Source organism: Cygnus olor, chromosome 4 (genome assembly GCF_009769625.2).
Source record: "Cygnus olor isolate bCygOlo1 chromosome 4, bCygOlo1.pri.v2, whole genome shotgun sequence".
Taxonomy (NCBI): domain Eukaryota; kingdom Metazoa; phylum Chordata; class Aves; order Anseriformes; family Anatidae; genus Cygnus; species Cygnus olor.
In genome coordinates this window covers 11,225,187-11,250,091 of record NC_049172.1, presented here as the reverse complement: position 1 = coordinate 11,250,091, position 24,905 = coordinate 11,225,187, and the positions used below count along the sequence as shown (strand labels likewise).

Genomic DNA, 24,905 nt, shown 5'->3' with positions numbered 1-24,905 from the left:
CTCCGAAGTGAAATGCAAGGCACCAATCTCTTGCAGATTTTGGTAAAAAATTTGCAAATTTTCATTGCAAGTAGTACTCTACAAAACTGCTATCTCACATTTGCACGCATCTGCCTGAGATTGTATTACTTGTGGTAGGAAATATAAAGTAAGGGTGCTTCCGTGGAAAAGGCAACAAGGCCTTCTTCTAACTCCAGCTCAACAAGGGGTTTCCAACACGACACTGCCAATTCATTTACTCCCTTATGTCCACTCTCCAAATGCCAACTCAGACAGGGCACAGGAATGTGCTTGCTAAGTACTCAGGCACACCACATTGTAGTAGCTCATAAACAGTCTGTCTCTAAGATTAATATATGTATATATATGTGTAGTTAATACCTTAGTTTTTACTTGAGTACATTTTTACTGTTTTATTGGCATTTAAGGTTAGCCACAGTTTTGTTTTTTTTTTTAAACCTGATGTGACTGCTAAAGGTCTAAAAAACTAATGTGCTTTTTCCTGTCCTTGAGGAAATACGGAACTGATATTTATTTCTTTATTTGTTTGTTTATGAAGACCAAAAGCTTTGCCTTACTGGAAAAGCACTAGGGAGCACTAGTGATCATCCCTGTACAACTCTCTGAGTTCTTGCCAATGTGACTGCTAAATAGGCAATAGATTTTGTGAATTTAACCCCAGGATGTTTTTCCAGGTAGATTCCTCCAACTGAAGATCTAACTGAAAGGCTGCTTGGAAGAACATCAGTAACTGAATAATCTTATATTTTTTTCTGGGTGTTGCCAGGATGCTGACTATAAGTATTACAAGTGGGTAACAGTTGAATAAAATAAAATTCATTACGTATATTAGTTCTTATTCTTTGACCATTATCTGAAGTTTAATTGGTTATTTTTTTTACAATTATTATTATTATTTTTTTAATTTACCAAGCTAAAGAAGTAGAGAAACCAATGTTTTCTCCTCAGTGATTGTCAGTATAGATTGAGGGAAGCATGAAGAACATGTATTTCAGGAGAAAAATGTGGTCTACAGTAGCAGAAGTGAAAGAGAAAATTCGGAAAGGGAGTGCTGAAAATCTGGCATTGCTCTACCTCGTTAAATGTTACCAAGCAAAACCTCTGATAAGGAGTTCCTGTAATAGCTGTAAAGACGGATTGCAGGGCCCTTAGTCTATCTGTGCTGGAAGTCTTTTCATTAATTTGTCTTTTAGGTGTTATGCTGCATAATATGTACATAATATTGCACCTTGTATGTTTTATGTATTAATACATATGCCTGGACATCCTGCATTCCTCTGCATTATCTCAGATGAAGTCTACCTCTTACATGCCTCATATATGGTCTTTTGTCTGCAAAGCACAGAAGTTGTTGCTCACTAAACATATGAGGAAAACTTCCATAATTCCATACTAACTGAACAACCTTAGGCATTGCTTAGGCCTAAGGCAAACCTAATTAATGAAACTTAAAGGCAGAATTTGCTCAGACTCCCAGGATCAGTGGTACTGTGAAAAGCTCCTGCTGTGATGATACATTAGAGTCACAGATATGATAAAATGAGGCATACATTACTTTTTTAACAATCCTTTATTCCTGGTACAGAATACCACCCTCAGACTATGTTTTCACTGTTAACAATCAATCTGTTTCAAATAGAAATGCAGTTTTCCCTTCCAGCAGGTTTCCTTCCTATTCCCATTTTGTACAATGGATAAATAACAACTCTGAAAGGAATGCCTGTCAACTTTAATTTTGCCAAACATTTAAATGTTATAAAAATAAACTTAAAAAAAATCCCTAGACAAACCAAAATATTTCCACAATTTAAATACAAAGAATACAAGTCTGAACAGACAAATTATAAAGGAAAAAAGCCTATTAGCCTGGAGAACCGAAATATTCTGACATGGGGATCCTCAAAGGGAAAAAGCTCAGAATGAAAAGTAAAACTGACTTTGCACAGGCTTTTGTTGTCCAAATAAAAAGCAATGCAAACACACAAAGCATGAATTACACGCTTTCATTAAGCTGTTGTTTGTAAAAATATAGTGCCCAAGTCCTTTGGAGTCCTTCAGATTTCTATAACCACATGGAGCTTTGGGGATTGCTTCAGGAGCAAACCAGGAGTTTGTTCACCTACTGCAGGATCAGACCCCCAGCCAGCTGGTGTGAACAGATTTTACTGCAAAAGTGTTCCTCTGAGTTAGGAGTGACAATTTTTTCACCAAGACATTTTTGCCAGTGGAACACTGAAAGAAATTCCTTTATGTTTCTACAGAATCACATTCTCCAGTTATGGCATTTTTCTATATGGAAATGTAAACAAACTGTACCACTAAGCTCATTTATATAAATAATAGAGCTGATTAGAACTGATAGCTGTGGTGCAGTTATATATTCATTGTCATCCCAATTGGATGCCAATATCTGCATTAACAGTTTGAATGCTAGATTCTGCACTTGGGTAGGAATAATGTTGGGCATAACTACAGATTGGTTAATGAGTGATTGGAGAGCAGCCCTGCAGAAAGGGACCTGGGGGTGCTGGTTGACAGTAGGCTCAACATGAGTCAGCGGTGTGCCTTGGAAACCAAAAGGGCAAACCACATTTTGGGATGCATTAAAAACTGCATAGCCAGACGCTCAAAAGAAGTGATTCTCCCTCTGTATTTAGTGTTGGTGGGGCCTCACTTTGCGTATTGTGTGCAGTTTGGGGCTTCACAATATAAAAAAGATGTTAAGGTACTTGAATGTGCCCTGAGGAGGGCAACAAAGCTGCTAAAAGGGCTGGAAGGCATGTCCTATGAGTAGAGGCTGAGAAGACTAGGTTTGTCAAGCTTGGAGAAATGGAGGTTGAGAGGTGACCTCATTGCTCTCTCCAGCTTCCTGAGGAGGGGAAGTGGAGAGGGAGGTGCTCATCCTTTCCCCCTGCTATCTAGTGACCGGACGCATGGCAATGGCTCAAAGCTGTGTCAGCAGAGGTTCAGACTAGACATCAGGAAAAACTTGTTTACCAAGAGGGGACTCAGACACTGGAACAGGCTTCCTAGAGAGGTGGTAGGTGCCTCGTGCCTGTATATATTTAAGAGACATTTGGATAATGCCCTTAATACATTTTAACTTTGGGTTAGCCCTGAAGTGGTTAGTCAGTTGTACTTGATGTTCTTTGTAGGTTTCTTCCAACTGGAACTATTCTATTCTATTCTATTCTATTCTATTCTACTCTACTCTACTCTACTCTACTCTACTCTACTCTACTCTATTCTACTCTACTCCAGATACCTCACTGGTGAGATAGGAAAAAGAAAAAAGTTCTTCATTCAATTTAACAAGCTAAATTTTGAGATTGTAATGAGCATTTCTCTTTTTGAGTTAATAGAAATTTTACACTTCTAATTGTCATTGCTCTTTCTGACCCTAGTAGCAATGGTGGTCGTCTAGCAAAAAAGTGGTGTCGTTTGTGCCATTGACACTGTGGGAGTCCAATGACAGAGACTATAAATCAATTTACAAGAAATTTAAAAGCAGGGGACAAAACCCATGAACATTAATTTAAAAACTGCTTCAGACCACCATAATTTTTTATTAACTAAAGTGCACTTTGATCTCCTTTGAGATTTTAACGTTAGTGTGATGAAATCCATCAGATTTAACAAACTGACTAGTGTCAATGACAGTATTTATCCAGTACATTGCACATACATGGCACTACACAGCAAATGGAAGGTCACTCAGTTAATCCTGGCTCCAAAGGTATAAGTGGATATGATCACACGCAACACAAAAGCAATACATATTGATCAGTATGGCACTGCTCCACTGAACAGATGTTTCCTGAAAAGACAGTGGAAGCAATTTGGTACAGGAGGCCTCCTTTGCTCTGTCCTGTGATGGTAAACTGGGACTTGACCAGACTGCTTCATGGTTACTGTGGAGCAGCAACACTCCCAATGCCATCCTGGCTCAAACAGTATTGTTCGAGAAAAACCTTCAGTGAAGTCAATGCAGCTTTGCATCCCCTCCCAAGATGCCCCAGAGTATCCAAGTGCTGAGGTTAGTTTACTCTGCCAGCATGTGGTTGTGAGTCACAGCTTGGCAAGCAGAGGTGCTCTCACAGAACCGGTTCCTTTAAGATTCATTAAATGCTCCTACAAAACAGAGATGAATCTGTTTTAAACGCCCCCCCTCCAGTGTTTTACCTGCCCTCCTCCCCCCAAGTATTTTGTTTTATAGCTATGTCCAGCCCCTAAATCTCCGCAGTTAGGGTCACTCGTGCAGAGAATCACCGACTCTCCTGTCTGCTGAATAAGGCAGACCAGCACGTCTGCACTGAAGGTTTGTATCCAGAGATCTTAAGGTCTTAAAGAAGGTTACACAGGGATGCACACTGAACCCTGATGGACGTGGCTGTCGAAACTGATTTGATCTCACGTGCCTCAGCTCCCTCCATGCCTACCCTGAGATGAATCCACACTGAGGTGGAGAAAATGTGAAAAAAGTGTGGTAAAAAACACAGCCCTCTTTTTTATTAAGTAGGCAGCAGCATTAAGCACGGGGGATCATGTGAAATGATTAGTCAGGAAACAAGGAATGAACTCAAACTGAGAGGGAGTAGAAATAGCTGATAGACAATGCAAGGGGATCAGACATGTCTGCTGTAGAAATTTTCAGGACATTTATACCCCAGCAAGAAGAATGCGTTCTTCCTGATGAATCCACAGCTCTGCAAACCTGGAATTTTCTGATAAGACTTCATTGTGTTAGCAAAGCCTGATGATTTTGGTGTAATACCTGTCATACAGAGAGGTTTTCTGCAAAAGTCACTGGGGCCACACTAGCAGGAAATGGGTGGGAGACGAGAATCAGGTTACTTATGCTTGGGAAGGTCATGGGTGTGGTGGCCATAAATTTTCCTCCTCCTGTAGCTCCCATAGCTATCTGCTGAGGTCTCCGTTAGCAAAGCCACTTCAAAACAGGTATTGCTTGATGCTTAAAATAATTACAATGTTTTGTTTCCCCCCCCCCCCCCAACCCCCAACTAGAATGAAATGTAGTTTTTGAAAAGCTGCCATTATTCTGTACAATCTCTAGCTGCTGGCTGTTCTTCTGCCTGTGTCACTGGGCTGATCAAAGCCTTCTGACTTCACTGGAAGCATCAGTTGTGAATGTGTCTGGAAGTGCCACTTAATCACAGGGGCTAACCTTTCAGGGCAACAGCAGGCAGGAGAGCTTAGAGAAACATGCCAGAGAGTCAGAGTTAACCATTAGGAGGCTGTGAGAATCTTCTACTGAACACAGGCAGGAGGAAGAAGGGTGAGAGATGGAGTTCAGAAACCATGCAAGGCTCTTGGGAGAACCCTGATTCAGCAAATCACAGATTCCTCTGTCTTTAACTTCAAGGCTGTCTAAACTTAATAAAGTGGCTAAGTAGACATGTAATTTTAATTATGGCAAAAAATCCTAGTCTTCATTGAGACAATTCATGCACATAGAGCTGTATACATGCTTAAATGCTTGGATGGGTTTTGAACTGGCACTCAGTAAAACTATTTTGCCACCATGTCTTCTTGTTTGAAATTCCCACATTGCAAATATAGGCACTTTGAATAATGAATATCTACTCTTGAGGTGGTGTTCCATGAGATTTTTGAACATTTTAAAATGTGGATGACAAGTTACTAAAAATCTGTCTATCTAGCATCATTATGGTACTGTTGTGTTCAGCATACTCCAACTGTTTCTCTGTGACTGTAGAACATTTTATCTGTTACTATCTGGCCAAGAATCATAGAGTCATAAGGGTTGGAAAAGACCTCCAAGACCATCTGGTCCAACCATCCCCCTACCACCACTGTCACCCACTAAACCATGTCCCTAAGCACCACATCCAACCTTTCCTTAAACACCCCCAGAGACAGTGACTCCACCACCTCCCTGGGAAACCTGTTCCAAAGCCTAACCACTCTTTCTGAGAAGAAATTTCTCCTCATTTCCAATGTGAACCTCCCCTGGCACAACTTGAGGCCATTCCCTCTAGTCCTATCACTAGTTATCTGTGAGAAGAGGCTGACCCCCTGCTCCCCACACCTTCCTTTCAGGCAGTTGCAGAGAGCAATAAGGTCTCCCCCAAGCCTCCTTTTCTCCAGACTGAACAACCCCAGCTCCCTCAGCTGCTCCTCACAGGACTTGTGTTCCAGGCCCTTCACCAGCTTCGTAGCCCCTCTCTGGACATGTTCCAGGGCCTCGATATCCTTGTAGTGAGGGGCCCAAAGCCGAACACAGTGCTTGAGGTGCGGCCTCACCAGAGCAGAGCACAGGGGGACGATCACCTCCGTGGTCCTGCTGGCTGCACTATTCCTGACACAAGCCAGGATGCCACTGGCCTTTGTGGCCACCTGGGCACACTGCCAGCTCATGTTCAGGTGAGCATTGACCAACACTTCCAGGTCCCTTTTCCTGTGCACAGCTTTCCAGCCACTCTGCCCCAAGCCCAAGTAGAAACAGAAACAAACACCTTTCGGTTTGGTCATTACATTTCATACAGCATAGTGGTGAACTTGTTTGACTGACTGACCATTATATCTAAAGATAATTGTGTATGTCGGATGGCCTTGTTTGAATATTTAGATTTTGTAAAGACATATTTAAAACCCTCCAGATTCCTGCCAGTTTCATGTGAAATCTGACACAGACATAACTCCCTCTTTATTTTCACAGAAGTATTTTCAGAATTTCAGCACAAATTGGCCTCATTGTTGCTGTTAAGTTGTAGCTGCCTGCATTTTATGGAGATGTGTTTTACTAAGAATTCTTCAAAACTCTCATTGACTTAATTTTGATCTACACTTCACTATATAAGTCTAGTACTTAACATTTGAGTTCTCCAGTTTCAGAACGAGCAATGATGTTTACAAAATGAAGTTATTTTGCTAGTTGGGTTGCAAAGCCAATGTGATACTCTGTTGCAGAGTTATGCATGTTAGCTTTTGTAAGATGAGGTGAGGTGGTGCCTATCTGCAGTCTGCCATCCGCATGAATTGTCACTCATTTTACTCCAGTGAGGTCCTTACTGAGGCAAGGTATCTTGCTTTGATAAGGGATGTGGGAATGGTGCTGTATAAATCGGCAAGAAAGAACATAATATGAAAACTTTATCCCTTAAATATTAGTTGCATAGAGCATGGTTATTCCTCTGTTTAACCCTTTCTTTCTGAACTGGGTAGGGAACTTCATTCCTTACAGCAAATGCCATGTAACTGACTGGTGCCCTGACCAATATTCCAGGTGGATTATTTCCGTTTTCACACCGATGTGGATGAGACCTTGCCTTTCATACTGTAACTGCTTTTTAAGTGCCCTTTACACGGTCCCTTTTTACGTACGGCAACACGCCTGTACTGTGGCAGGCTCACAAGAAAAAAATAATTACGAAGCGCGTTATCAGAAAAGGGGATGAGGAAGTGAAATCAGCCGGTTCCCCTAGCGTACGGGAGAGGAAAAATAAAAGAATAGATAAATAAATAAATAAATAAACACAAAATCCTTGGGCAGATGGTGAGTGTAAACACACCGGGGCAGAGCTGAATTCCTGCCCGGCAGACCCGGACTTTCACCCCCCGCGCTGCGCCTACCCCTGCCGGCCGCGGAGGCCGGGGAGGCTGCCACGCACGGACACACACACACGGACACACACACGGACACACACACGCGTGTGCACGCGTGCCTCTCGCCCCCCGCAGCCCCCCACACGATCGGAGCCGGCCCCCCCGTCCCCCCCCGGCGCCCCGACACACACGCGGAAGCGCCGCCCCGGCCCGCCCCCGCCCGCTGCCTCCCTCTCTCTGTCCCCGCACGCCGCCGACCCGCCCGCCGCGCACACGCACGCACACCCCACAGCCGCAGCATGACTGACTGACACCGACCGACCGACTGACGGACCGACACCGGCTGGGGCGAGCGGCCCCGGCCGCATCGTTCGCCCCGCGGCCGCCCGGCGAGCCAGCAGCAGGCGGGCGGGGAGGTGGCGGCGGCGGCCGCCGCAGGGGTCCCCAGCCCCCGCCGGAGGAGCCTGGCCAGGTAGCGCGTCCCTTCAGCACGGCCCCGGGGCGGTTGGTGGTGGTTGGTGGCGGGGGGCGCCAGGTGCTGAGGGGATGCCGAGGGTGGCGCCCCGCGGCGGCCCGGCCTCGCCTCGCCTCGCCTCAGCGCTGGCGGGGCGGCGGCTCCCGGCCGCCCTGCGCCCTTGGCTGGGCGCTGCCGGTGCCGCAGCTCGGCGCTGGGGGACGAGGAACCGGCACGGAGGTGCTGGGTGGGAGCCCGCAGGTGGCACCGGGGGCTGGCCCCGGGGCCGCCGTGTGGTGGCTGCAGCCCCCCTGCGGAGCCGGGCTGCGCCTCTAGAGGGGTGTGAGCCCCTCAGGTCAGTGGGAAGACGCGGTGCTTTTTGTCTGGATCCTTCCTTGGGGTTCTTCTCCTCATTCTTCTCCTTCTCCCCACACCCCCCTGTCTATCGAGGAAGCTGCCCGCGACCTGTGGGGGTGAGAGGCAGAAGCCTTCTCGGAAACGTGAGCGGGCACGGTGGTGGTGCTGCGGGTCTCCTGGGGCCTGTGCGCGGGGTTGGGTTTGGGGGAAAGGAGCTGGAGGATGCTGACAGTTCTCCAGAAACACACGGCAGGCTTAAAAGGTGGAGCAGATGGTGATGGTGCCGCTTATTATGGGAAAGGTTTGTGAAAATCCCATGTCCGCTCTAGATAATTTGTGCCTTTTCTCCTGGCTGAAAGAGGTGACCTTTCACTTTTCTGCAAGGGAAAGAAAGTTGCAGAGAGTTTTTTATTTTGCTAGGGAACACAGCAGTCCTGTTTTTCCACAGAGAATTGAACCCCTCAGAGCTTTACGTCCGTCTTGCCTTTGAAACTGACAACAGTAAGTTTCTCAGCTTAGAGAAACGTGGAACGCTTTGTTTTCCTATCACACACCTTTATAGTGGAACGTAACCAGAAGGGAGACTCAAAGTCTCTTCCTTATTCTTTTCTATGCCAGATGTGTTTTTTCTATCTAGTATATATTGTGCTTGAAGTGTTAAACTCTCAGGGGGCATGGAGGTGGGGATGTGAGGCAAGGTCTACTAGTTAGTTCAAACAATTCTCTGTGCTCATACTTAAGAAGGAGAGAAAGGAACATGTTGTAAAAGCAGCTGAGGAATATATAAAAGTGAAATATTAATGAACTGGAAAAGCTTAGATAGTAAGACATTGCGCCTAATCATTTAGGGGGGTTCTCGTCCTCCTTACAGTTCCACATTTTATGTGTCTCTGTAGTACAAATGCAATTAGTATAAAGGACGGCAAGATTTGTATTTATCTAGCTAGAAGTAATAATAATGCATAAACCTTGTTTTGCATTGGTGATTATCTCTTGGGGCTTGCTTTGCCCGTGATTTCTGAGGCTGCTGTAGAACAGAGTATTATTACAGGAACAGTAAAAAAAAATATGTCAAGAATGTTTTCTTAGAAATGGAAATGTGAAAGGCTGACTCAGTCCTGGAATAACTCAGAGGAAGGATTAGCCTTCGAAAGTCCTCTCAGAGACATGATAATGACTTTTCACTCTGAAGTTATTGTTCTCTAGGATCGCAAGCAGAGAGCAACATCCCATAAATAGACAGCACCGTCTCGGGAAAAGGTAGTAATGTGGCTGTCCAGGCTATGCTGGAAGCGTGTCATGCAAACAGGGGATACGTCCTGCAGGTTGGAGTTCCTTTACCTGCTGGAATCCAGAGTGCGGCGGTCCCTGCGGTGTTTCAGTCTGGAGTCCTAACATGCATTTCCAACTTCTGGGTTGTTTCATATGTACGTGAGTGAATATACTTACTGAGGAATAGTACAGGCAAATTAGGATCCCCTGCTCTGGTAAAGACTGCCTCAATCTCAGTAGTTCAGCCATTGGGAAATGGAAAGAGAGAGTGCGGCTGTCCATTTACACTGTGTTTTCCTTTTAGTGCAATTTTTGTTTGCTTTCTATAAAGATTCATCTCTGGCTTGCCAGGATGTTCCTGTTTGTTGTTGTGGTGTGGTGTGTGCGTGTTTATTTATTTATTTTTAATTAGTTCTTAGAAAGAAGCAGATAAAGATGGAAGCTTTACCCAATCCTACTGGGAAAGGTTAGAGAGAGAAGCTTAGGTCTCTTCTTACTGGAGGCTGATCCACTTTCTGCTAAATTCTGAATTCTTGCAGTAGCTTTCTCAGGCAGCTCATTGGGCGAATTCAGTTCAGTAGGCAAGTTGTCTGTCAGTCTGCAGCATGGAGTACCATAGCCCTGACCTTGCTCCCTGGCAGGACTTTTTGGAATATCTTGTGCAAGACCTATCTTCTGGAGGGCTTCGTGCAGGCCTGAGTAAGGGGATGGGTGTAGAGTCATACCAGAAGGAGGACCTTGAATAGCATGCAGGTGTGTACCATATCTGGGTTATGTGGAGAGAGAGCATTTGGTATTTAAGTCTGTTAGTCACAAAATGCTGAGAAGGTGAAGTCTTGTATCTTCAGGCCTAAGCGTATGGTTGTGTGAGAGTACAGTCTGTTGTGCTGCATAAGCTTTGGTTGAGTTTCTCATTCAAGCCTAATGCCTCAGATAAGCTGTGTAGTCAATAGCTGAACACTGAACAATTTTAAAATACATTTGGCAATGTTTCTGTTTTTTAGATGGATTGTTTTATAAATTATGAGAGGGGTGTAAAGTTGTTGCTCCATGTGGCCAAATTCCTACTCTTCCACGAAGGTTCTTGGGAAAGACTATGGCTTTGTTGGATTAGCTCATCTGGAGCAGTTGGAAGCTCACAATTGCATAAGGTCAATGTATGTTTTTCACATGTGGTTACAAATTATAAAAGTTCGAGTCTCTGAGAGATGTATTTTGTGAAAATAAACTTAATGGTAGATTTTGAAAAGCATAAAATTGCCTGTTCTCAGGATGTGACATTTCCACACCGTTTTAGTTCATGGATCATCTAGTGCTTTCACTGCACTTCCAGAGATGTCCTAGTTTAGGGAGGCTGTGTATTTACCAGGAGTTACAGACCTTTGAGGCAAGGTTGGAATTGAAAGCTGTACAATTGTTTTTCTGTGATTGATTAAAATGGGTAAAGCATTGGATGAAATGGCATTTGTGTATCAGTGAAAGTATTCATGGAAAGGAAATCTCATAGACACTTCGAGTCAAATTAATAGGCACAGTTTATTTTTAGAATAACTACCAGTTTGTTAGGGGCAGGAACTGAACTGTATTCTCTATCTTGCAGACATTAATGCTTGTTATAAGATTCAGTGTCTCAGGTCTTCTACCTTGTGAACAACTTTGTTGAAACTGGAGGGGCTAGCCACAGACGGGGGGGGGAAAAAAAGAAGAAAAACAGGCCCTGCTTGCCACTATGTATGCATGTTTTCCTGAGAAATAATTTTGCAGCTTCATTGTGCTTTTCTCATTATTGTGTTTATTTGGCCATTTTCTACAATGACAGTAAATGGCGTTATGTTGATCAAATAAGTACGCTTTTGTATTAGACCTTAACTATTGAGTGTTTTGGCTGTGTGGGATGGTACGTCAAATACAGCACTTGTAAGCGCTTAAAATGCGTAGCATGATTTGTGCCCGTACCATTGCACGTTTATTTTTATGCTTCAGGAAGGGCCTGTAACTGTGAGGTTATGGAAGAGGCAGCCATATATTTTACATGCAGTTGTATTAAAAACCTGTATAGCTGTTCGCTAGTTAACTGTCTGGTTATTTTTATTTACTGCTTTTTGACTTCTACTGGAGAATAAGGTGTATCACTTAGATATTGTAAATGCACACACACTGTAGCTGAAGAGTGTAGTTTGTTCTCCATTGTGTGGCAACAAAATGTTAGTGTTTCCTACAGAGACTACTGTTTCTATCTGAAAGAGGGGTCTGCCCTGTGCAGGATACTTGTTTTATACTAAGATACAAGGATAGTATAAGAGAACAGAAATGCAACAGAAATAAGAGAACAGGCAAGCAGTAAGTAGAAAATGACGTTAGAAAAATTATAACGTTAGAAAAATACATTGTATGTTGTAGGCATTTTGTGACTCTACACAAAAACAATAATAAAAAAGTAAATACACTATCGAGGTGTATTATAATGATCTGAATGATGATGCTGACACAGAGTATCAGCAATGTTTTCACCTGACCTTAATGACATTCCAGAAACTTACAATATTCAAAAGTACTAAACTGTCTATAGACATTACTTTTTTTTCTTTTTTTTCTTTTTCCCTACTTATTACTATTAAATCCCCTGTGAGTTTTGAAGTGTGAATCTGTAATTATTTTCTTCACAGATGGGAAATTGAACCAGTGTTTGGGTTGAAGTCACACAATTGATTTGTGGTAGAAAAAGACAGTTGAACTGGAATATGTATCTCAAGTTCCACAGTATTATCTTAATAACTCATCTGTCTTAGTATATATATATATATATATTTTATTATTATTATTATTTGGCATAGATGTGGATATTTCCTGCAGATACGGTTGCAGGATTTGGACATGAAATTATGCACCATTTTCTCTGTTAAGGTTCATTACTAGCAAACTGTTTTTTCAGTCTAGGAGAAAAAGCTTTTCCAGGATTTTGTTTTGTTGGTAAGTATGAGAGAAAGTAGTTCAGTCGCTCCTAGAATGTAATGACACTTTTACATTATTTAAGAAAATGCCACTTAATTTTTTATAATGCTTTAGCATATCAGGAATTGGAGATCCAACAATCAGTAACGCTTCTGAGGGTCACAGCTGCCTTCTAGTGAGAAGAACCAGTTGTGACAGATTGGTAGGAAGCTTTAAAAAATACTCTTTGCCTGTAAATTTTTATAGTGCAAATCATTGCTTCAGAAAATATATTGGTTCCAGTGCATTCCCAGCTTTAGTATTCTCACTCTTGTTTTTTGGCCTCTTTCCTGCTGCTTCCTTATGACATGCCATCTTGATGTGATCTTTTGAAATGTTTTGATGGGAAAATATCAGTTCTCCAGTGTTTTTTTTTTTTTTTTTTTGTAGCACTGTGGTACTTAGGATAGAAACACACACACACACACACACACACACACACACATATATATGCACACATACCTACAGGTTCCTTATCTGTATGTTGCTTGTGACATGGATTAAACCTTGAAGCAGAACCTGTGAAATAATTACATTTGTGCAAATGCCACCTTCTAATGACGTTGGCCTGTCCTGGTGCCCAGCACATAATCTCAGGCCCTAAGAAAGATGGAGTAACCTGAGTCAGCTGGAACATGGTGGAAGGTGTGTGGGCTGCGCAGGTTACAATGGCAGGTTCTGCACCCTCCATCAGTAACCAAATACACCAGTATTCATTAGTGTCTTGTAATTATATGTAGTGCAATGATTATACTGAGGATATATATCTGAAGTCTCCTTTATTTTTTATTTTTTAATTACTCTAGTGTTTTGCATCCATTTTTCACTGTGTGCCTGGTGAGGGGGGGAGGAGAAGAGTGAAGTTTTGCAATACATTCTTGGAGAATTTTTGGCCAGTGGTGGAACTGCTACTGATTTGAACGGGAGCCTCAGTGACCATTTAAACAGCTTGTATAACTTTAAAAAAAGATAATTAAAATATGCATATGCAGGCTGGATTCTTGATGACCAGCTATACAATGAGTACAAAGATAATAGTTCTAACAGTCCTGTGAAAAAGAAGATTGCCGTTAATTTTCTATATTAATTGTCTTCATACTTATTACTTTAGTCTGTACAAGAAAAACAGTATTTATTCTGTTAACACAAAAGCCTTAAGTAAGAATTTAATGTGTCTACTGAAACAATGAAAGTGCTAACAAGTTAATTTCATTTGCAGTATTCAGAAACATTAATAAATTGCCTTGGTAAGCAAGTTCTTCCAATGTTATATTAATTTTTTTTTTCTCTTCATATTGCTGAAGGGAGGTGACTGGCAGAAAATGACAATACAGAAAATGATATGGCTTTCTGCGTGCTTATGTAGAGCGAAGTGATGCTCTAAGTTGATGTTGATTCTTTCAGATTCACAGACCTCCTAAAATACTGTGAGAGCAGATCATGCTTTCAGCTGAGTGTGAGCTATCAATTTTACTTAAAATGATAAAGCAGCCGTAGATAATAAATATTGATACATATTATTTTTTAAATATTTCTCAATATTTAAAATGAGTTTTGTTTGGGACACATCGTGTGCATAGGAAATGACATTGACAAACTGACCTAATGTAACACACGTTAGTTTTGGTATGCATATAGAAATGCAAACATTGTGCAAACCTTGTTGCATTACTATGCTATTTGAAAAAAAAAATACAATTCATTACATGAAAGTACACCTGCTCGTCTTCCAGAGACACTCTGAGAAGGAATACTAATTGTTCCATGTACATCTCATCTGTTTGAGATTAATGAGTTCTAAAGAACCTTGAGTGGGTGAACCATGTAGATACCTTCTATTTTATTTTGGTTTTGCTGTTTTCCAATGTAAAAGTAGATGCGATAATATAAGGAACGTGGTGTGCAAAGGTGATGGCAGGCTCTGCCCTCACTGTGAGTAGCAAAATAACGTCTTTTTGTTTTGTGTGAGTTATCTAGTATCTTGTAGCTATAGTTAGTGTGGTGACTATACTGTGGGTAGAAAACTGAAGCATCCCGATTTCTTAGTGTTTTCAACCTTCTTTTTTTTTTTTTTTTGTTTGTTTGTTTGTTTAAATGTGTCTGTTTTAAGTTCTTTAAGAAAAGTTGGCTCTGTAAGCCAGTGGTTAAAGTGCTTATGATTTTAATGATGCCTTCATTATATCCTTAAATAATATTCTAGTATCTGTTAGTTTGCTTTGTACAACAAGTGTGTTTTTTTTCTTAACACCTCTTAAAATAAAATTATCAACATTTTTTTATGATGTTTTGTAGAATGGCCAAAATGCTGCAAATACAATTGATGTGAGTAAGTTCAGTGTGTCTGAAAATAAACTGATCTGTACCTAGAGGCAGCTAGTGGCAGTTATGCATGGGCACAATACCGAGTGGGAAACAGGATATTTAGAGTTTTTTACAAAGTTCAGGTGGAGCAAAATTCAAGAAGACCGGGGATTTTAAAATGCTTGCCTGGATCTTAAATATTCAGAAAGGAAATATGGGAAAGTAAAAGGAAGCATACAGGATTTGGAAGAGTTGTATCAAAACATAAAAATGAGGAGAGTTATGGAAAACATGCATATGGAGTACATGAGGAAGAAAAAAAAAGGAACATAGATGAGTAAGTTTGTCAACTGTTAGGAGCTGACACCACAAATGGCTTCTCTTTATCTGCTGTTCTGCTTCATAGCTGGTAAAGTTGGGCATCTGCTGAGAGGGGGGAAGCAAAAGAGGCAGAGGAGAATTATTTGGGAAATGAAAGAAAAATCAGCTGTTGTATTCTCCCGGCTCTGTCTTTGTTCTACCCCTCCACAAAAGGGCTGTTAGAAGAAATACAGGGATTAGTCACATGAGCGGCAAGGTAATCTCAATCCTCTCTAAGCTCTCATATTAACATCCTGATCTTGGTCAAATGGGTTTTTGGTGGCTGACTGCCTGTGGCAAGGTCTCAGTGAATTTCACACCAGCTCATAGCTCTCAATAAGGGAGTAATGTACAGGTTGAGAGTTTTGTCTGTTAATGTAGGTTTTGCTTTAGATTAAACTTTTAACAGGCAGAAATTGGAACCAGAAGAAAGCTGTTCTAGACTGTCAGATCTGCAGCTCTGCTACGCATATGTATATTTTTAATGTACAGAGATGTTAGCCTGAATTTGTTTTTAGTGTTTGACATGAGCTAAGAGCATACATGCAGTTCCCTTATGAGGCATAACTAAGGCCTAGTAACTTGATTATCCATCTGAAACTTCTTTGCCAATAGACGCATATCATTTATACCTGTAGTAGTTTCAAATTAGGAATGCTAACAGATGATGAGGGCTAGGGCATTAATGAGACTTGAATGAGGTTTTTAACTAACACATCCTGTGTGTTGCTTAGAAGGATCCCTACTATTCCCCAGACAACACAGGGATCAATTTTCTGGGGTAAATACTGCGTGCAAGCATATACTTATATGTAAGCATTTATGGAAGTTAGAAGGTAAGTTATGTTGCTTTCAGTTGAAAGCTAGCCTCTGTTTGAGAGTAGTAGTGTGTTGTGCAAGAGTTCCGGAAAAAAAAGGTTTAATTTCATTTACTTGCTCTAATGCAATAAAATCCAAAAGTATGTTCACAGATAAGCTTATAAAATCTACTCCCACATCACTAAATATTTAGTAATTGGGAAGGGGAGAAAATAACAAAACAAAAATAAAAAAATACTACTCATTCCGTTTTTAGGGAGTTTAACATGTTGTGTGCAGGTGCTTCTGAAATCTGTATATTAGCACTGCTCACATTACAGCTTTCTTTAAAAATGGCCTCAGGGTGATATTTGTTGTTCATTGAAGAAGGTAAGCAAGAAGTTAGTATTGGAAAATGCTGTGAGAATTTTAGAGTTCCTGTTTTTTCATGCTTTCATGTTTATTGAATTGGGATCCTACAGATTAGCTATTTTATTGTGATTTTGTATGCTTTAAAAATAGTCAAGGAAAAAAAAAAGTTGTATGTTCAGGTTAATGATTCTCTTTTCCTTATAGTTTGCCATTGGCCGGGACAATACCTTTAACTTCCAAAACGCTGAAGCTGAACACTAGGGAAATTATAAAACACTTACGCAGCACTGTATCTTTATACAGCATTTTCTAAATATAGTCTAAGTCCTTGTCGTAAAGAGTTTGTATACTTTAAATAAAATAAGACATGACATGACACAGAGCAGCTTGAGAAGCCTGAGGGTGGCATGAGAGCTATTGGTGAGGGAATGGAAGAACTGTTTTAAGTCAAGAATTTGGGGAAGGCTTGAATGGACAGTGAAAATGCACCCCCCCCCCCAACCAACCAACCAACCAACCAAAACCAACAACAAACAAACAAGCAAAAACCCACAAACTTTGAACTTGTTGCCCCATGAGGTTTTTATTACTGGTTTGCAGAAACCAATATTTCTTTGTATTTAGATAATAAAGCAGTAAATACATGAGATCTATGTAGATTTTTTTTAAAAAGAAGTATTAAATAATGAAGTCATAAATAAAAGTAGCTTGTGGGTCTGGATACTCAGCTAGTATTATAGTATTACTTCCTTTGTTGGAGCCAAATGTACCTACTGCCAATAGCTCCTGTTGGCCTTGTATTTATTATACTGAGCAGTGTCTGCTGATGCTGAACTATAGCGCCTTGAGCACTGTTATATTGTTGGTTCTCCTCCATTCGTCTTGAAACTGGTTCTCTGTCCCAGAATTAGAAAATGAAGCTTGCAAAGCTTTGGTAAATTATGTTACTCAGAGGATAAGTTGAAAACACAATAGCATGACAAAGCTTGTCCTGATTTCTTACAAAACCATTACTTGCTATCCTAGTGTCCTTGTGTATTGTTTCTGCATTAATCTGCACCAGGTATTTTTGAATTTATTAGTTGATTTCAGCAATATTTGACAAAAGCATGGAGATCTCCAAACTTAATTTAAGTTTTAATAAGGTTTATGAAATCTGAGGAGAGGTAGAGACTATGAGCTATGAGAGGTAGAGACTAAGTTCTTCAACTGAGAGAAGAGATGCCTGGTAAGCTCATTCTATGTTAAGTAGCAAAGAGTTGAACTAGAAGAGGATTCTTGTACGTGTCCTGGCTGCTGGGAGCTTCTTAGGCATTGAAATGAACTAACCACAATATGCAAATATACAGGAAACTAGGCCTTGTTAGATCTGGTGTTCATTATGATATGCAAGAAAAAAGCCTGAGCAATTTTCTTAATTATTTTTTTTATGGTCTTCCTCCCTTCCCCTAGGTTATTTTTATATAACCTTTTCTAAACGTGTAGGGTGGAGCACTTGTTCAGGGCATCAGACTGACGCCTGCCTTAAGAGAGTTGATTTTTTTGAGCCCATATGCTATATTTGTTTACACCACCAGAAGATTTGTTTTTGTTTTTAATGCTTGCTTACCTGAAGTTCTCAAGGAAGCATGTTGCAGGTGTGGAGTGTTTGTTAAACTCTGCTTTTGACTAAAAGGACCACAGATGTTGTATTCTTAAGTTAGTCTGTTTTCATTGACATCCAGTGAGTCTATCAGCAGAGGCAAAGAAGGCCAGACTTGATTTCTGTGTGCTGTGTGGTGTCAGAAGAGAATGGAGAAAGCCCAAACAAACCCTGTTGTCAGGAAGGTACAGATTGTTTTTGTTTTGAACGAATGCACCAAAATGCTTGGAAGGAGAATAGAAAACATGCCAACATACTGAACTGGCCATAGTAAGTAACTGAATGAAAGATCCCGGTTACAGGTACCCAGCTGAGGATGGAAAACTAAAGTAAACTGTGCTATGTTGTCAATCGACATCTCTCTAATACCGCTAGTTTACGGAGGCACATTAGAAGCAGAGAAACAGGAGAAAACTTCAAGTAGAAGTACGCGTTTTCCTGTGCAATAGCAAAACACTTAGCAATTAGTAGTCAAGACAAAATCCAAATACACAAGAGTGTGCAATCCTACCAGAATTTTCAGTGATTAGTTGCTCTAGTAGCAAATGAGCTTAAAAATAAAGCAAAAGAGTCTTTGTGTCAATAGAAGCTTAACATATGCATGGAAGCATAAGTTTCAATACTTATGCTTTCTAAATTTTAGCACAAAGTTATTAATTTTTTTAACTGTAGCTTATCACAATTTATGATGAAGAACAATGTGTAGAATAAATACAGAAGAAGTGTTTGCCCTAGACTTTGAAAAATGATTATAAGGTATGAGTGTTTGGCACAGTTACAAAAGCAAAAACCTACTCATGTGGTTATTTATTTTGGAAAACAGGTTGGGCAGATTGCTTGATAGTAATCATTCAAGAGCGTGTTTATACATACCATGAGCTTGGATTGCGCTGTCAGACAGGTGTATATTCCCATGTTCCAGTAAAACCACTCGCTAGGCTTGTGTGCAGAAAAATCATCTATTTATTGGAAAGCAAATTTCAGCTGAGATAGACTGGTATGCAGGGTACAACAAAGTGACTCCAGGGTGAAGCGTCCTTTCAAGACTGGAATTCTTGCATTGGCATTGTGATAGTTTTGTATTTGTTCGTGTTAGTTGCACTTCAGTCAGTGTTAGTTGTACTCAGGTTACTCTACATGTATATTAGACCTTTTGTAGTTTATCAATTATGAATTATTATTATTCAGGAAAGCTGTATTTCAAGGTCTGTTTTATTATCTTGAATACCACAAATCTATAATATTTAGAGATTTACCAGAGGGATTTTAATGAATCTGGGACAATAGAAACAATTACAGAGGTGGTGGAAAGAATCCTTGAATGCATTAATTTTATTTCCCTGGAGTTAATCTTCCCATATCAAAGTAAATTAAGCAGAATGTGCTGCTTAGATGTTTTTTGGATTCCCAAGCCAAAAGCTATTATGAACAAAATATAATTCTCTTTATTCCCTGTCCTATATTCTTTACTTGAAGTATGCTCCAAGTGAAGTAAAGTCAGTATAACTGCAGAATCATATTCTGCATCCATTCATGGTATTAAGGGAAAGACACTCTCACTGTGGTGTGTGTAGGTGCAAAATATGTTCCATTATTTCAGAAGATACTTTGCCATCACTTTTTTTCCTCTATTTACTAGATTGTTACCATTTTTTAATTAATGCATTAAAAATTATCAGTGTTTTTCCTGTAATGAGTGCTAGGTCATAGTCTTGTATCAGTCTGCAAAGATTTTTGTGAAGGGTGCAGTGTTTCACCATGCTCTGCTAACACGGAGCGTTTGCATGTCTCACTTTGTCTATTTAATACCCTTAGGGTTTTCCTGCTGAGTAGTATTTACTGGAGAAGGCAGATTTGATGGAAAGCAGAATGATATAACTGTCTGGAGGTGAAACAGAATATATTTTGTATTTGTTTATTTGCCTAGGAATAGATACAAATAGAGATGAATTTCAGTGTAATCCTCAAACTGTTTACTATGTTGTGCTAATCTCTACAGCTACATCTGATTACAAAAGGAGAAAAAAAAAAAAAGCCACCAGTAGGCTTTAAAAGTTTCTGCCATCTGTCCTGGTGCTTACCCTTTGTTTGCCATAAGGATGTATTGTCAGCAGCTTGACAGGCTCCCAGTGTATTGCAGCCTTCTACATGCAGTTTTTACTTTCTGTCTTTAGTGCTCTGTGTGTTCTAACGGAGCAGCGTGTGGGTCATGTGTTTCACCAGAACGATACATAACCTCAGGTCCTTTTCTTCAGTTGCTCAGTGTAGCAGCTTTGGGTTTGGGACCTTCTCTCTATACCCTATCTGAAATGACACCTTGCACAGCGAAGTTCTCACACCCAACAGGTCTTCTAGGTCTGCTGTAGAAACAGCAGCAAGTGTGTATTTACCAGCCCATCCATCCTTGGGGTGTTACTGCTCACAGGCAGTTTTACCCTGCTTGCCTTGTTAGCTGAGTACTTCTCCAAATCTGTACCACTCAAATGCTCATACCCTTTAGCTAACATTATGGATTGTGTTCATCCTTTCTCTTCACCTGACACTTCACTGTTTCTGTGTGCTGCAGGGATCTTGCCAGATGTGAAACCACAGGAGGGGGGTGGCATGTGCTTTCGGCAAGACAATAGCTTTCTGGCAACTCCTGGCCTACTTTACAGTGTGTGTGAGCTTGCGTAGTTGAAAGGAATATGATTACTTGTGATTGCTGTGGAAGAACAGGCTGTCGTCTTTTGAAGAGCTGAGTAAGGTGTGGAATTCACAGCAGTGTTTTTGCCATGCTGAAGTACCTCATTCATCTAAATCACATTTTGTCACTGTATTGAATGTAATAAACAGTATGTCATTAAAGCTAGTCATGACCTCCATGGGCTTTTGAAAAAATACTACCTTTACTGAAAGGCTGGATTAATTTCTCCCTAAATCCCTAAGTAATTCAGGCTGTTACTGTGGTTTCAGCACTTTTCCCTAGAAAGCACAAACTGGTCAAGTGATGGAGATCAAGAACATAATCTACAGATGCAATATCTGAAAACCAATCCATGCATTTTTAAATAAAAATGAATAATTTATTAAAGTATTTAAAATATTTTCAATATTTAAAGTATTGTTTAAAACACTGTTTCAACAACTCTTGCTTTCTTGATTTTTTTTTTTTTTTCTTTCTAAATTTTTCATGATAGAAGTTTTAGGTATGCTGTTTTTTTTTCCCCTTAGTCTACATTTAAATGAAATATCCTGTATTCATCATGAATGTAATATTTTGCTAGTGCCTGAGGCAGGGTTGCAGGCTGCCTGCATTTTAGGAATGGCCAGATCAAAGTTCTTAATTAGCAAAATTTCCTCAAATTCCAAGTGTGTAGACTTGAGGAAATAAAGAACTTGGAAGTCTCTGTGAGAGCTAGTTATGAATGCAGTGCCCAAGATGATGCAAATCACACTAGCTGACAACATTATTCTGGGAGCTAAGGGAATCCAGCTGATTTTTTTTTTTTGAACATTGATATCTGCTGTCCCATGTGCCAAACATGTGAGGTCTTGTTTTCTGTGTATCAAATGATGGCAACGATTTCCTGGCAGCTGAGTTTATTTTATATTCTATAACATGACTTCATATTAACATTTGATTTCTCACAGGTAATGGTATTTTAGCCTCTGAACTCTGTTGAAAGGAAAGGGAGGAAAAAAAAGTCCTCCCTCTTGAAACATTTATGTTTTAAATCTGATCTTGCTCTCTTTCTTATGCAGTGTGTTTGTCGGTTTGACCCCTTAATGGGTAGCCATGTGAGAAGTGCTGTGGCCATGATGCTAGCATTGCTTCTTTTTAAAAAAAGATCAGTTCTCAAACTTCCAGACTCTAGATGAATAAAAAGGTTGTTAGCATATAAAATGAGAAATTGGATTTCAAAGAGTGATCTGAACTGTATTAACAAGGTGAACTCACTTGTACAGGATTCATTTTAGTAAGCTAAATGAAGCATCATATGAATAGGAAACAGAGATTTTAGGTCACCCTTACACTATGTTTGAAAAACAGTGACTTACTGAAGTGGTGGGTGGGCAATCCCCATTGCATACAGGTGATGAGGCTACAATATGTCTGCATGGGGCAATCCTGAGAAATATAGGAGGTGTTTTTCCTACTGTATACAACATTCGTAAGACTGCTTTCTGAATTATTTGGTTTGCTGTCTTGCGCTGTAAAATATGATGTCAACTTGTGGGGGGTTTAAAGAAAATACGGGAAGCCTTCTGAAGAATCAGGAAATGTTTTACCCTGAGGGGTTGAAAGTGGTCTCCTTCTTTGAGTTTACAGGAGAAGGGGAAAAAAAAAAAAAAGGAACCTGGTAAATACAAATATGGCAAATGTGGTTAAGATGAAATCTCTTGAAATAGAGTGGTGTTCAGTTACAGTTTAGTACCTGGAAATACAAAAAGATTTTACAAAATTTGGAATCTGAATACAAGGGAACTAAGTTGTGTGTGCTGTTATATAGGAGGTCTGACACTCATCTTGGTTGCTCTCTCCATGAAATCTGAAAATAAGAGTTATTCTTAGGATGCACACTATCACACAGTAAACTTTATTTTAAAACTCTGGGTTGAATGGATTAAAAAAGTGGTTGTTTTCAGAGTACTCAGCCCAGATGTCTTCTGTATAGAACTACAGTATTTTTAATACAGAAGTATTTTTCACTGCTCATATTAGTCTTTTTTTTTTTTTTTTCTAACAGACGAGTAGAAAAATGGTCTAGCCTCTTCCATCTTCATGTTCTTGCACACTAGGGCAGATTTAATAAGGAAGTTGATGGAGAGAGGTTAATTCCTTTAATTAGTTTCCATGGGATTTGAAAAATAAATATGGATACAGTTCATTTTTTCAGAGAGGACTGTTTTCTGTAAGCCTATATATTGAATTAAATTTGGCTTAGAATCTGTTTGGAGGAACTGTTTTTGATATGGCCTAAGCACAAGTGTTTGGGGAGTAAAAAGAGGACCAGAAAAGTGTTTCCTTCCATTCTTGGCAGCAAATGTCATTCCCCAGGCTACTGCAGAAGTGACATCTACGTTGCATGCCAGCCTGTGTTCAGGAGGAGGTGTTCAGCTGCCGGGTCTGCATTCACTGCTCGAGCAACTGTTCTGCATCTCCTCCAGGTGATGGTCCAGATGGAAGTGCCCACATGCCCAGTACCATCCACAGGCAGTCCTCCAGATGATCCAAACAGTTAGCCTGTGTTCATAGCTCTCGTGATAGGTTTTTCATAATAGCATAAGCAGGTTTCCTAAAAGGTTGCAGTTCTGCTGTGCAAGAGTATGCTTAACCTTGCTTTTTTGAGAATAATGATAGTAATGAAAAAGATCAGGTGTTTTTTCTAACTCAGAAATGGAGTGGCTATGGATTTTGCTAACCATAAATTTATGTTTCTTCCCCCCTCCCCAGCTATGACTGCAACTGCTTTCCTTGCTGCCTGCTGGCCTTTTGCCTCTTACATCTGTGGCTGCATGCAGTTGCAGTCATTCCCTATCCTACATTAGCACTCCATGCCAGGAGGAGCCCTCAGAGACCATGGCTTAACTCTTCTTAGGCTTTGCTGTACAAGCCTGTTGTTAGACAAAGCTTCACACTGAATTCACGTTTTCATTATGGAAACGTGCATCTAATTGGTTCCTTCAGCTAGCTTAAATGAAAGATGGGTGGCATCTGTTTAATAAGATCCATCATCATCTGGAGATTAAAGGGGAAAATATTTATACTTTCCTGTATGTTAGTGTATTGGCTTAGTACTTCCATAGTGTTCATTGCTGACTTGGAATTTTATAAGTTTTAAATAAGTTTTGCTTACTGCATAAGTAAGTTTTACAAATAATAATAAGTAAATTTACAAAGGCTCTAATTTAACCAGGTTTCTCTCATTTATTTCCACTGGGATTCTCTGTTAAAATAAAACACTCTGTATTTTATAGGGCTTCAGTATATTATTTTTGTCTTACATTCTTAGAAACAGTACCTCTCCAAAGAAATGTTTATGCCAAGAGTGGTGTTCAAACACATGCATTTCAAAAGGAAAGCAAACTGCAAAAGTTTGTAGGTAATTGAGGCATATAATGTGTTGTCACCCACTTTACCACAGTTGGCTTCTTCAGAAGATTGTCAAGGTAGTGTTTGGCTGGGTGTATGGAGAACATATGACATGTTTCTTAGCTAGCCATGAACTTCTGACTTTCATTGTATATAGCACAGACATAATGCTGTTTTAATATAGGTTTTGTGTGTGTGTGTCTATGAGAGTTGATTTTATACTACAATATCATAGAGTGTCATAAGGTATAATTAGGCAAGCTATAATTAATCTACTACTGAGTTGTATGGTTTAGGATGATACATTATTTCCTTTTGGATTGAGGCCCTTTCTTTCATGTGGTTTCCCTGCCTGCTATTTCTTGTTCTTCAAAATATGATTAAAGCCTCAGCAGACATGCACAGCTAATGACGTAGTGGGAAATTCAATATTTTAATGACTTTGAGGCGTAAAGCCTGCGCCCCCCCCCCAATTTCTTTATTAAAAACATTATATAATTCGTAATCATGTGAAAATGTATGTGAATTAAGTATGATGGTTGGACTTGATGATCTTCAAGGTCTTTTCCAACCTAAATAATTCTGTGATTATGTGATAAAAACGAAAGTGGTTTAATAAACACAAGCATAAAACATCTATGGAGAAGCTGAACCATAGATACACAGGATATTGC

At 40.2% G+C, this 24,905-nt stretch overlaps 1 protein-coding gene across 4 annotated transcripts in view; it reads left to right on the top strand.

Annotated features, from left to right (window-relative positions):
- Positions 1-7,840: 7,840 nt before the first annotated feature.
- Positions 7,841-24,905, top strand: part of CCSER1 (coiled-coil serine rich protein 1) — a 672,229-nt gene continuing 655,164 nt past the window's right edge. Inside the window, exon 1 of one of the 4 annotated variants that reach the window (XM_040555665.1) lies at positions 7,841-8,080. The gene's annotated coding sequence lies outside the window, so the exon portion shown is untranslated. Of the gene's footprint in view, positions 8,081-8,837; positions 8,921-24,905 lie in introns of those variants that run through there. The other 3 variants (XM_040555667.1, XM_040555668.1, XM_040555666.1) reach the window with 3 other exon arrangements.